This window comes from Suricata suricatta, chromosome 15 (genome assembly GCF_006229205.1).
Source record: "Suricata suricatta isolate VVHF042 chromosome 15, meerkat_22Aug2017_6uvM2_HiC, whole genome shotgun sequence".
NCBI classification, from domain to species: Eukaryota; Metazoa; Chordata; class Mammalia; order Carnivora; family Herpestidae; genus Suricata; species Suricata suricatta.
Window position 1 is genome coordinate 14,015,076 of NC_043714.1, and position 14,944 is coordinate 14,030,019.

General features: G+C 34.9%; 1 pseudogene; it reads right to left on the reverse strand.

Moving 5' to 3' along the window:
* Positions 1-11,039: 11,039 nt before the first annotated feature.
* On the reverse strand, positions 11,040-11,173 carry LOC115279576 (annotated as a pseudogene).
* Positions 11,174-14,944: the final 3,771 nt, after the last annotated feature.

The window sequence follows — 14,944 nt, forward strand, 5'->3', positions numbered from 1 at the left end:
ATGGGATTTCACTGTGAATCTCTACACAGTATTGCAAAGTATAAAATATATACACATATTTTGTTAAAGTCACTAGTTGCTAACTTGTATTTCTAAGCCTAAAATATTTTAATAATGTCATTATTTAGATTATCAATATTCTTACAATAGTAAAATCTCAAATAACCAAAATGGCATCAAAGAATCACACTGTTAGATTTTACGCACACGATACTTTTAAAGCAATATAGTTCTCACAACAATTACCAGCGAACTACATTTGTTTGGTAAACTCTTAACCTGTCTAATTTCAAATTCTTACTTCTTAAAAGCATAATATAGATTATTCATACACTTGGTAAAGTGCAACAGAGAAAGAGGCTTTTGACAGACTAATCAAATTGACTTATAATAACCCCTCTATTGGGGAGGATGAGAAAATTATGATAAAAGATTTTAAAACAAAGTTCTGTTATTAAATGCTATATTCTACTTGTATTAATTGCTCTAAACAGGAACTTTTAAAAGAAATGAAACTATCATCCACGCAATATCCCAAAACTGTCAAAGTATTACTCTATAGCTTTCATTTTTTCTTGAACATACTTGATTTTTAAATATTTGTTCAAAAAATGTAACTAGCACATTTATTCTCTTAATGGGCTTCTTTTATTTATTCTTGTGGAAAGGAGGGACTCACGCTGACACTTTTAAAAGATAATTATTTTGACAAATATAAGAGTCATAGAAACCTTACAAAACGCATTTCCACTTGAGGCGTCGGCTGGAGCCCTGGCAAAGAGAGTCCTGTAATACGTTAGCTTCTCTCACCTAGACTCGTAGAGCCGTTTTGTTTATGCTCTCACTTATAAGCACATTTAGCATTTCTGAATGATGATGGGCTTTTGAAATTTTGCATAATTGCAATGAACATTAAAAGCTATAATGCAAAAGGAAAATTCTTTATATTTTAAAAGACTTCATGATAATCTAAATTGCCAACTCCTAATATTGACTGTTGCTTACATTTTAATGATTAACTCAATCAACAACTACAGACTTCAAGAGTGCATCACTATTTTTGATTACCCTAAATCATAATTATTAATAGTCAGGTATTACTTTATTCTCATAATAGACCTTATCGGCTAGCTGCAGCTGTTTTTCTAAATTGGAAGACAATACTGATTATTAATTATGCCATTGTATGTCACTTATATACATGATCTTTCTGACTATACATCATTCTGAACCAGTAAGAATAGGTGATGGTTTTTTAATCAATATTGAATTTCAAAATTCAATCATTTTAAATGTATACACTCTAAAAGTTAAAATGAGAAGAATGTGATGAAATAATGATATTTTGACCATTCTCTAAGTTTAAAGCCAAATATTCCTTCATAATTAGCCAATGTTTGTAACTCAATTTTTATTACTCCTAAGGAGCAAGAGAAAATTTGGCTCATTGGGAATATGGGACAAAACTTTCCAGTAAGTTAAAAAAAAAAAAACTCGGACATAATGAACTATGTCACTTACTGCCCATGAACATTAGGTATCTTTCTGTCCTGGTGTGCCAGCAAGCCACACACATTCTTTCTTGCTACAAATCTGTAAATCTGAAAAGGAGTAAAGAACATGAATAGAAAATCTCTTTATAGAATAAAAAAGCATGGGGTGTTATTAAGCAGAACTGTAAGCCCTATTCTATTCATAGTAATTACAGGATCAGATCAGGTTAATGTGCGGACCTAGGTCAATAAAGTACTGTAGGTTCACGACTTTAATCTCTTTCAATCCTATAGTCTGCAGTGCTGACTGCTCTGCTTGACTCAACAAATCACTATAGGTAACATGGATGTCATGGGAATTTTTGGCAGAGTGGAAATATATATATGCAGTCAGTCTCAAGTTTCAGAAGCTGGGAAAAAAAACCCACTAATGTCTCAGAATAATTTGACAAGTTTTTCTCTCTCAACTCAAATAATAAAGGCCAAATTTCATTTCTAGGTAATGCCATTTTTAGTCCTCTTTTCTCAATAAAATATCTTTCCTTATTAAATTTTTCACCCACCCATCATTCACAGAAGATATTACACAATCTTGATAAACATATAAATGAGAACTAAAATAGATTAGAATTTGGCCTTATGCACCTTGAGATAATCCCTTTCGTTTTCCTACAATTTTCTTTAAAATGTCTGTGGAGGATGAATAACTAAATATTCAAAACTTTATATGCCCAGAGATAATTTGTTTTTTTCTCTGAAAAGTGTTTTCCAGGTTCTCTTTCTCCACTAATATTGTGAAATTTTCTGCCAATAAAAGATACAAAGTCCTTTTTTGTGATTTGTTAAGGTTACGATGATGGATTTTTTCTTTTATATTTCTTTGAAGTTAGTACCAAGGACATTTATCCTTGGAGAAAATTTAAAGACTATGCTAAATGTACAAATCTTTAAACACTTGTCTCATTGTACAGTGATCCATGGAATGTAAATTAAAAATGGGAGACATTAAAATTTTCAAAATGAAATTCCTTCTTTAATGCATTTGAGTGAAATATCCATTGCATTAATTACTCATCCCAGGTCAGTAGTCCTTTAGTGATTCTTTCCTTCCTTCAGCATTTTGGTAATTGCTTTGGCTACTATTTGCTTGTTAAATTATCAGTCACTAACAACAGCTTATATTAAAAAATCTACACATGCTAGACTCTGGAAGTAGCCTACAGAAGAGAACAGTAAATGAAAGAGAATTGGCACACAGGTGATTGCATCACTACTGCACTCTCTCTTTCCCTTCAAATATGTAGAGTATTAATGAACAAAAGCAAGAATAATTACACTAAATGAGGAATTGTCAAAATACTCCAAAAGGCTGCTAAGGTATGGTTACAGTGGAATAGCCTATGGTCAAGGTCATGTATAAATGGACCCTGGTCATGTGTATTTTCATTTTTAATCACTTAGCTTTTCTATAGATATGTAGGTATACGTGTCTAATATGAGTGCATAAGTCCTTATAACATCAATATTAAAATAGACATGACGTTCGCTTTCTCCTCCCTGTTAGTATGCAAGCACCTTGAAGGTAGCAACTTTGTCTTCATATTCCTTTAAAGTTATTGTGGACTTACTCATTTGAATCATAATTATTAGTCACCCTGGATGTATTCCCAACATTAAACAGGTCAGTATTTTTATTTACTCTAACTGTTTATCACTCCATATAAATAATTTATCTTGTGAACACAAAAGAATATGTTGGAAGTTAAATTTAAGAAACAATTTAGCAGAACTGACCATTTGACATGACATAGAAAGAGATGTGTTTAAAACCAGAGGTCATCATAAGAAAGTTTTTAATAAATGGTTAAAAAACCCAAACCAACCAAATATGTTACTACTTGAATGATGTGAGCGGTGGTAAATGCCAGCATGCAATATGGCAAAAACGAATCAATCAGTTCAGCTTAGTTCAGCCTCTGCAACTGGCCATCTGGCACAAAATCAACCGAATGTATCCCTGCATATTCATCTTCATTTTCACAAATACTCAAGAGATTGTCATTCTAGGGCAAAATAAAATTAAATCACCATAATTTTTAAGACATCTTTCCTTTCATACTCTCTTGAGAATACTGTGTTTATATGAGAATACCTATTGCTATAGGGTTGTTGTATAATCCTCATTTGAATGCATTCTCTCTTTTCTAAAGGTTGAAGATAAAATATTTAATTATGAAACTTTTAAGTTTTCAAAAAATATTCTTTTGGAAGAAAGAAACTTCTATATATAGGTCAGTTTACTTGGAGTTGAGTCAATCAGCAGGATTTCAAGTGACCAAAGCCACTTTCATAGAACTGAATAATTTCATACTTGCACTAATCTTGAATGAAGTTGGCCTAACATATGATTAGCTATGTTCAACATGGGCAAAACAATATGCCATTAGTTCACATCTCAATTTCTATTTCTATTTCCATGAAATCAAAAACTAAAATTTCATTTGATCAAATGAAAGTTGTATATAACATTATATACAGTTAGCTAAACACATTATCAAATCCTGAAGAGATAAGGCTACATGTTACTGTATTATTCTGTAATAGATATGAAATTCTATCAAGTATTTGTTTTCCAGGCAGAAACTAAAGTATGGTTTAAACTTCCACTCCTTGACTCCTTTTGAATGAAAATAGAAGAATAGTTTCATTATCTATTTTTGATATTAATATCAAAGAGAGGACTGAATCAGGTTTACTATTGATTTTATCCGCTTGGTTTTGTCCTAGAGCTGAACCACTAGATTTTAAGCTTTGTTTAAATAAAGTAAATGAATGATAATTAAGACACATCAAAACATACCAAATAAACCAGTTTTAAGCAACCTTGTTTCCTAAATTATGATTGTAAGTATAAGACATATAAAACATTTAATTAAAGAAATAGTAATAATTAAATTCCACTCACTATGATTTTGCTCATTAAAAAGATACTCTGTTAGAAGTTTTTAATTTTAAATGGATGAGAGATAATAACTTAGATTTCTTTTACATTGCTCTTTTTTCATTACTTGAAAGGTTAAGTTGCAAATAATAGTTCATTCTGTATTTGAGAAAAGAAGCTTATCAGCAAATAATTTCTGAGCCCAAAGTATTGTTATGTCTCTTTTAAGAATTATATACTGATCTCTATCAATCATAGTAGCTTTTCCCACTATTTATCCTGCAGCCTTTTTTGTTTTAAAGTTACACTGTACCTCTGGCAATGTTTCCTGAAACAATTTCAGCCCAGAGCCAGCTAATGGCTTAGGATCATTTCTATAGATCTTGGTTTGCCTTTTTGTGTGTGTGTGTGGCCTTCAGGGATGTTACAGTTTGCTGTTTAGTAAATTGACTCACAGTTTGAAAGCATTCTTTTGTCATTAAACACACATGAAAAGAGGGACTCTCTCCAGGCAGAATGCACCATCAGATTGAATGGACAAAAACTTGGAACCACCATCAGTATTAAGAATTCCTGGACTCATCATCTTCAATCTGCTCAACTTGAAAAAAAATCAGAGTCAGGTTTACTGTGGTTCATCTCTCTGTTGCATCATTGGTTTAGAAATGTTGCCAAGTACATGTAAATATAAAATAAAATGAATTTGGCTATGAAAGATTTTGTATTTATTTGTCTACTTTGTGAATCACTGTACCCATATTTATGGAGTCTTTTTAGGCTTAGAACTTTTTGTTCGTAAATCCTCCAGCTTTTAATTTCTGAACATTAAGTTTTTATCCTAGCTCTTGATGAATAGCTTACATTCATGTATATTTAATATTTCTTTTAAATAACACACACATACATTATCTCACTTGATCCTTACAATGACTTGCAAAAGAGTATCAGTGCTTTCTCCCTTATATAAAAAGCAAAGAAAGAGAGTCACAGAGGTTATACAGCTTGCTCAAGGTTGTCTTTTAATTGGGGGGAGGTAGATTTACAACTGACACATGGAGACTGCTGGAATTTCAATCCTTACTTCTTTTAAAAGACCAATCCCAGAAAAGAGCTTCCTTAACTCCAGTGTCTTCAGTTATGCACCTGCTTCTTCTGAAACATGTCTAAACTGGCTACAAAATGAGTGAGTGGATAGCATCCAGTCTTCTTCCCACTCAAATGCCACAACAACTACTTCCTGCCTTTTTAACTAAAATTTGGAAAATGATATCCAAATGTCTCTAGTCTGGTCACTCCTCAAGTTCCCTCAGTCAGATACCAGTCTGCAGTTCTAGACTGGTGTAGGTGTGTCCTCTCTGTGCTCCCTCAGAGAGTTGAGAAAGAACAACTAAAGAAAAGGAGTACATAAAGATGGTGAAAGGAATCCCTGAAATGGACTAGTTGGAGACCCCTGGTGGTGGTAGGATCCATCTGAAGTTGCCTGCCTGCACTTTCTTATCATCCCTCCCCTTGTTTGAGTAAAATTTCCCACACTCACCATTATTATAGGTAAGGCTCTTTGAGAATTATGAAAAGACCTGAGTTTCATATCTGGAGTGACAATGAAGAAAACAAATCATAGTCACAGAGTTTGAGGATTCAGTATTCATGACAGCAAAAGCCTATCAGAAATGTGACAAAGTTCGGAGGTGAGCTTTGAATTTCTAAAAACACAGAAATGTGGGCGCAAGTCAATCTTACATAGATCTTGAGGAGATGAGACACCTGAGCTGACATGAAAATTTCCTAATAAAAGAATGAATGAAATCAAGCAATGTAAATTTAAAAGAAGAAATTGAATTCATTTAACTTTCATTAAGCACAAACATATTTCAGTTGCTAGAACTAATCCTATAAAACAGGTATGGCCCACTCCTTATAAAACTTACAGTATGGGAGAAATAAAGATGAACTCTGACAGATGCTACAATAGATTAAGGTGTGGAATATTATGGAAGTATGTACAAGTGGCACCTAAACCTGACTCAAGTTATTAGCAAAGACTTTCAGTAACTAATGTCTAAGCTGAAAACTAAAAGCTCCAGTTGAGAAATTGGTAAGATTATTCCAGGCACAGGAAACAGCATATGTGAAGTTCCAGAAATGAGAGGGAGCCTGGCAGGTTGAGCACTTGGAAGTAGTGCTGGAAGGCTGGAGCCTCGAGAGACAGCTTAAATTGGTGAAGGATGAGAATGGAGTGATAAATAGGGGACAAATCATGAAGGACTTGTAAGCCATGTTAAGGAGCTTGTGCTTTATGCTGAAGCACTGTGGAGTCACTAAACAGTTTTTAGTGTAAGTATTATATGGTTAGATCCGCAAGAATGATCATTCTGGCTGCAGCCTAGAGACAGGATTTTAGCAAGGCAGCCTAGAGGTGGAGAAACCAATTGGATGAATTAGTATTCCCAGTGAGAGAATGACGATTGAAGTAGGAAAGGGATCATGTGTGTAGAGAGCATTTAAACTACTTACAAATCTTTAGAGACAATATCCACTACACGCGGTGGTTAACTGAATGTGTACATGGAAATAGAGAGACATGTCCAAGAAGACAGAAAAGGTTGGGCAACTGGGTGCTGCCCCCTCACTGTTATAAATAAATCATAGGAAAAGAAACATCTTTGGAGAGAAAATAATAGCTTTTGTGGAGACATGAAGAGTTTGATGTTTATATGAGACTCTAAATGGAGGTCTCCAGGAAATCAGTGGGCACCAAAGGAAGCTCAGAGAAGTGAAAGTTATAACCAGACAGTACTTTAAGGTCAAAGAGTACATGAGACCATCCAGAGATCGTGCGAGAGTGAGTAGAGAAGACAGGGCTCTAGACTGACCTTCAAGGAAAACCACCTCTTAGCAATAAGATACGTCCTGAAAGGTAATCACAGTATTTTTCTATAAGAAAGCATTGCTGACTTTCTTAAAGGAGTTTTGGTGGCAAAGTTTAAGCTGGAAACCAATCCAGCATATGAAGGATTGAAACAACAATGAAGATGTAAAAAATAACACGAGTAAATAAAATTTAAAAGATGTATAGCTCTGATAAGGACAGCCTAAGTTAAGGGAAATATGATGTTTAATATATGTGAAATTTGAGTCGGCCTCATTGCTGATAGGAAGGAGTCAGAAGGAGATGTAAGAGTGAGATGGTCAATAGTACAAATATCCTCTTATTTAGGCGGGAAAAGATGCAAGAACTCTTCTAGGCAAAGAAGAAATCCTTTATACGGTAACAGGATGGGCCAGAAGAGATGGCGCATTCCTGTCCGGTGATTTCTACCCTTTCTAGTGAACAGGAGCTGGGGATCTTCTGCTTAACGAGGATGGCAAGGGACCGAGAACATGGGTTTCGGTGGGATGAATTTTTTTTAATGCTGAGGCTTGAAATAACGTTTGTGGAGAATGAGTAGGAACTGACTGGAGAAAGACAAGAGTGCCAGATAGCAACCACAAAAAGCACAGGTGAGGCGGAGACCATAAATTTGTGTGTGACTCTATCCAATTTATTTTTAGGATCTTGGCAAGAAAATAAGGTGATGAGCAGTGATGTCTCAGTGGAACAAGACATCCAAGCACCTGGCCTTCAAGAGGCTTCAAGGAGAGAGGAGGAGACTGATGCCAAGATATCTCTGATGCCACATACTCTACTCACTTGGAAACAACTTTAAAAGTGCAAGGGCATTTATTTTTAAGGGAAAAAAGTTGCCTCTGGGAAATATGACTTAAATAAATGATATCTCTATGACTGTAAAATTTAGTTAATTTTTTTTAGAAAATGGACAATAAGGAACTCAGTGATAAATGTTGTCTTAACTGGTCTTGGAACCAGTTAGTCAAATGCACTTCCATAGTCCTTTAGTTCACTTGCTTATCACTGTTAAAGTAAAATAAGCAGAAAAACTAGGCTGTTATAGAAACAAAATTGTATTTCAAAAGCATTTATTAGACCTATCACTAGTGATGCCACTTCTTATTGAAGACCTTGATGGGCACCTGGGTTGTTCAGTTGATGAAGCATCCAACTTCGGTTCAGGTCATGATCTCACAATTTGTGGGTTGGAGCCCTGCGTCTGGCTCTGTGCTCTGAGCCTGGAGCCTGCTTCAGATTCTGTGTCTCCCTCTCTCTCTGCCCCTCCCCGCTCATGCTAGCTCTCTCTCTCTCTCACTCTCTCTCTCTCTCTCTCTCAAAAATAATCAACGTTAAAAATTATTTTTAAATATCAAAGACCTTGAGGAACATTATAATTGCTGGATTTCATGATTCCAATTTTATTTATTCATTAACTAAACAAAAGTGTGTGTCTTGTGGCTAGGGACACAGAGGTGAAAAGCACAGTTCCTATTCTCAAAAAAATCACAGAAGGGACAAAGCTAAACTAAGAATTCCAACAAGTGCAATAATACTATGAATGAAGTACAAGTAGGACAAAGGAGGAGAATCTGACTTGGCCTCATTAATAGAATCTAAGAAGGCTTTCATTGTGATTGTAATTTCAATGTACTCTTAACCTTACTTATTTTTAGTTATACACATAGATATGGGTACATTACAAGAATGAGTTGATGTCATATTCTGAGATTCTTACAACAGTAAATACTGGCAAATCTAGACATGTAATTCCAGTATCACACTATTCTACATTTTTATACATCTATGCTACTATAAATCAATCACCTGAGCTTAACCTGAAATAGGTTTGCAAAAGCTTAGCATTATATTAAAAAATAAGGATTAATCTTTCTCTGTTACATTATTGTTTGATTACAGTCAGCCATCTGGTATTTTGAGTTATAGTCGATAGTAGTGCTGCCAGGAGCGGCAGAATCCATAGCAAATCTACCCTTGCAGAACGCTATGCACTAGGATTGCAAGGTGTGGTACACACGAACAATGCAAACAGCAGAACTAAGAACAATTAAATAGGACTTTTTGCAATCTTTATTTGAAAGCTTATGTTCTAATGCTGTAGGTCAAGGAAGGTACTAAATATATAATTTTCTGTCCATTGTTATTCAGTGCTTTTAAGCTCATCTATAACCAGATTATTAAAAGTACAAGGGAGATATGAAATGAGCTGGTAGAGCAAATATTATATTGGAAAACATTTATTAAATACAGCATGTTATCAAGATAGTTGAAAACACATTGTCAGATTCTCTTGAGTGCTTAAGCACCAGGAGAAAATTTGACACTTAATGTAGTACATTAACTCTTTCATGGTAACATTTAGTGAGTTATTTCCTCAGCTCTAATGCATTAGTGAACACACATCATAAACCCGGCTTCATCCTGAGGGACTGAAATCCTCTCACCTTGTAGTAAATGCTACTATTTTGGCAGTGGGTTATGATTCCTGGAAAATAACCAGCCCGATTCCTTGAAGATTTCACATTCTCTGTTCCTATAACTCAACTTCTAACATTGATGGAAAATAAATCATGCAGTTGTATACATTTGTGCACAAATAAATTCATAGTCTACAACCTCGGGCAGGTTTCGAACCCTTCCTAATAACAGTTCTACCTGCTTAATCAGCTTTCTTGGTTATTTGCCACAATAACTATTTGTATTAGACATATAATAAGAGATACATGTTTAAATTTTAGAATTTCATAACTTTTGACATATGTAAACACATAAGAAACCATCAACATAATCAAGATATAGGACATATCCCCACACCCCCAAAGGTTTTCTTGTGACCCTTAGGCATCCCTCTCTCCTAACCAGTCATCATCCCCAGGCAAGCACTGACCTGCTTTGCTTCATTACAGATATCTCTGCATTTTCAAATTTTATATAAAGAGATTCAGACAGTATGTATGCTTTTATGTCTGACTTCTTTCACTCAGCATAATTATTATGAAATTCAATTATGCTGTTCTTTGTATCAGTATTTGTATCTTATTGCTGAGCAGTATTTTATTGTGTGAAAACCACAACTATTTATCTCTTAACCTACCAATGGACATTTGGATTTTTTTTCGAGGTTTTGGCTATTGCAAATATAGCTGCTATGAATATTCATGTATAAGTCTTTGTATAGGCATATGCTTTCATTCTCTTGCATAAATACCTAGGAGTGGAATGTCTGGATCATATGGTAAGTGTATATTTAGATTTTTAAGAAACTGTCAAACTGTTTTTCCAAAGTAGTTGTATCCTTTTAAATTCCCACCAGCTTTCTTTTGATTAGTGTTAGCATAGTATCTTTTTCGATCTTTTTTTTATTTTTAAACTATTTATGTATACACATTTAAAGTGGGTTTCTTGTAGAGAGCTTATAGTTGAGTCTTTCCTTTTTATCTAGTCTGAGAACCTCTGCCTTTTCGTTCGGGGCCCTTAAACAATTTACATCCAAGGTGATTACTGACACGGTACTGTTAAAATGTGCCATCTTGCTATAGGTTTTCTGTCTGTCTCATCTGTTCATTATTTATTTTTCCTCTTTTTCTGCATTCTTTTAGATTAATCCAGTATTTAGTTCTGATTAGGCTTTATTCCTTTTGTTGGCTATAATTCAGTGGGGGGGGGTATGTGTGTATATGTGTAGCAATTGCTTTGGTTTGGTTTTTACATCCTTAACTAATCACAGTCTACCATCCAACAAAACTGTAAAGTTTTATATATGGTAGAATCACCTTAAGCTGATAAGAACAGATACTACGCTTGATCTTAGCCAAAAGGCCGAGAAGCGATTAGAATCAACTTAAAATAATACACTTTCATTTCTGCTTTACAATCACTGTGCTATTACTTTGAACACTACTAAATATGTTACAAAGCACACGCTATTTCGTCACTACTTTTGCTTTCAATAGTCAATTGTCTTTTAGTGAGATTTTTAAAATGAGATTTATATTGACTCATGATTTTACCATTTCTGGTGTTCTATATTCCTCTATGTAAATCTCTATTTCCATCTGCTAGCATCTGCCTTCAAACTGAACAACTTTTCACATTTATTGTCAGGCAGGTCTACTGGTTATTAACTCTTCCAGCTTTTATTTCTCTGAAAAAGGCTTTATTTAACCTTGATTCTGAAATATTTTTGGTGACGGTTTTTCTTTATTTCTTCATTACTTTAAAGTTGCGGCTCCACTAATTTGCAATGGAATCTTCCACAGCATTGTTTTCAGTGAGATGTCTGTCATTCCTATCTTTATTCTTCTGTACTTAATATGTTATTTTTCTCTGAGTCCTTAAAGATTTTTCTTTTTCGTTTTTTATTTGAAAGAGAGAGAGAGAGACAGAGACCATAAGTGGGGGAGAGTAGCAAAGATGAAAAAGAGAATCTCAGGCTCCATGCTCACCGCGAAGCCAGACCTGTGGTTTGATCCCATGAACCTGGGATCAAGACCTGAGCCATTATCAAGGTTATGATGGCTTGAGCCATCCAGAAACCCCAAGATTTTTCTTCAACACTGGTGTCTTTAATACTTCCTAAACACATTATTACAACGGGCTTTGCTAAAGCTTTCTTCAAGTGACGTGAACCTAGACTGATATAAATTTTTCTCTAATTTTGAAAAATTTTAGCCATGGGTTCTTCTAATATTTTTATATTAGAAATTCCAATTTCACATATATTACAAGCTTTACATTGTTCCACTTTCAGTTATTTTTCTTTTTGTGTATCCTCTTGGACAGTCAATTTTGCTTTGTCTTCAAGTTCATTGTTCTTTTTTTCTGCAATTTCTAACCTGCTATTAATAGCATTCAGTGTATTTTTCATGTCAGACAGTCTTTTTCTTTTATCTCTAGTTTTATGGAGTCTTTTTCATATATGTATTCCATGTCTCACTTAACATGTTCCATCCTTCCTCTACCTTCTTGAACATATAGAAGACAGTTATAACTGCTTTAATGTATTTGTCTAGAAAATCTAACATTTGTGATATTTCTGTGTCTGTTTCTGTTGATTGACTTTTCTCTTTATGTGGCATATTTTCCTGCCTCTCTGCATTCCTGGCAATTTCTGATTGGATACCATATATTGTAAATTTTACCCTCTTGGGTACAGGACATTTTGTAATCCTGTAAATGTTCCTGAGTGCCGAATATTTTTGTATCCCTATAAATAGCCTTGAACATTTTTCTGAGCCTGAGTCAAGTTAGTTAAAAACAATGATCCTTTTGAAGCTTGATATTTTAAGCAAGACTAGAACAGCCTTTAGTCTAGAGTAAATTTTGCCTTACTACTAGAGCAACACCCTTTTGAGTCCTATATCTTATGTTCCATCAATTACAAGTTTTTCTACTAAGGCTCAAAGAAAGAGGTACTTCTGATCCTCGATGAATTCCAGTGATTGTTTCCTCAGTTGCTTTTAAGTGGATAGTTCGTGATGATCAGCACTCAGCTAAAGAACTAAAAGCACTCTGAGGATCTCCACACCTACTTCTTTCTCTTTCTCTCTCTCTTTCTCTCTCTCTAGCTATTCTCTGCAAACTGTAATTACTTTGGCCTCTCTGAAGTCTCATTTTTGTTTCCTCAAATCAAAGACTTTAAGATCCATATGGATTCCCCTTTCTTACACTATGGCTGGAAACTCACCAGGTAGCCAGCTGGGGCAACCATAGAATCACCTTGTTCTTCCCCCTCTCTCAGGGAAGGGATTACTGCCCTTCCTTACCTGATCTCCAGTGTCTGATCACCATATATCTTATATTTAGTTCAAATTTCTAATTTTTAAAAGCAGAAGTTCAGTCAAGTCCCTATCTCATCTTAATCAGAAGCAGTCCACAATAAACACATTGCATCTTTAGCATTTTGAAGTTTCCTACCCACCTTATTCCTTCAAATGCCTCTTTCAAAAAATAACCTTACTCGAAGCCTTGCATATAACCTGTTAATTTCCTGTCTCTATACTCTACAATTTATCTGAGTCTACAACCAGTTTTTAATTTCTTCCTTCCCTCCCCTTCTCAGCTCCATCAGGAGCATGTTTCCACTTATCATCTCTTCACTTTGTATTGTCAGCATCTCCCTCTGTCCTCAAATCCTTTCCTTTGTCTGCCCTTTTGCAAATGTAGTCTACCTTCCTTAATTGATATTAATTCCCCAGAGTTTTGTCTTTATGCATCTTTTCTTCTATCCCTATAGAATCTTCCTGACTGTATTAGTCTACTTAGGTTGCTATAACAGTACCACAGACTGGATGGATTCATCAATGGGAATGATAGTTCAGAAATGATAGAATTTATTTTCTCGTAGTTCTGGAGGCTGGAAGTCCAAGATCAAGGTGCTGGCAGGGCTAACTTCTGGCGAGGCCTTTCTTCCTGGCTGTTAGATGGACACTCATCACTGTGTTCTAACATGCACCTTTCCTCTGTGCACACACTTCTGTGTCTCTTCCTCCTCTTATAAGGACAGTAGTACCACTGGATTAAGTCCTCTCCTTTTGGACATCATTTAACCTCAATTAACTCCTTAAAGACCCTATCTCTAAACAGTCACATACATTAGAAGTTAGGGCTTCAAAAATGTGAATTTTGCAGAAATACATTTCAAACCATAACACAAACTTAATTTATCCTTTCCTATTATGTCAACTGTTGACTGCTACCAAATCCATATCTCCACCCCACCTCCCTGCTGACCCCCAACCCATTTACCTAAATCTACACTGAACATTCTCACTTGGATTTTATACCTACACTTGAGTTAATATGTTCAAAATTAAGCCTCATTATCTATCCCCTCCATATCAGGTTTCTTGAGTTCATGTTCCCAGTAAATAAAACCACCATTCATCTAATCTATCAACCAGAAACTATAAAAGTCATTCTTTACCCTCATGCCTCTCAATTGCCAACTACATCCACCTGTTTGCCAAGTCTTATCAAGTTTGTCTCCTTAATATCCTTAGAATATGCTTCCATCTCTTTATTCTATAGCCATCGCCATAGTTTAAAAGCTCCAGTTGGGTTGCAATGTATCTTTCCTAGGCTTACCTCCTCCTAACCATGTTTCACTTTATTGTCATGATAATACTTTTTTAAAAAGCCTGGAAATATTACTTGCATGTTAACATTCTTCAAATATTTCAGACTATCACTGACATCAGGATAAACCAAAAGTCCTTAGCATGATCAATAAGACTCTTCCATGACTTAATAAGTCTTTATAGGCCTCTCTAACTTTTCTCTGCACCTCTTCATTTCCCCAACATTTTTCCCCTAAACCTTGTACTCAGTAGTGAATTATTTGTAATTTGCCAAATGCAGATTTCTGTATTAAAGCTTTATGAGTTTGTGTTACTCTCTGGAGAATTCTTCTATAGGCTAATAGTTTTGTTCTTCAAAACTCAAAACAGAGGTTGTTGTTTCTCAGTAGTCACTGAACTGAAATCTTCTTCTTAGCCCAGATTAGGTGCTTCCTTGCAAGCTTCCATGGCATTCCTCTATTATATCTTTATGATATTTAGCGTTTACTTTCATGGTACCCTATTAGTCACAGTCTCCTAGAGA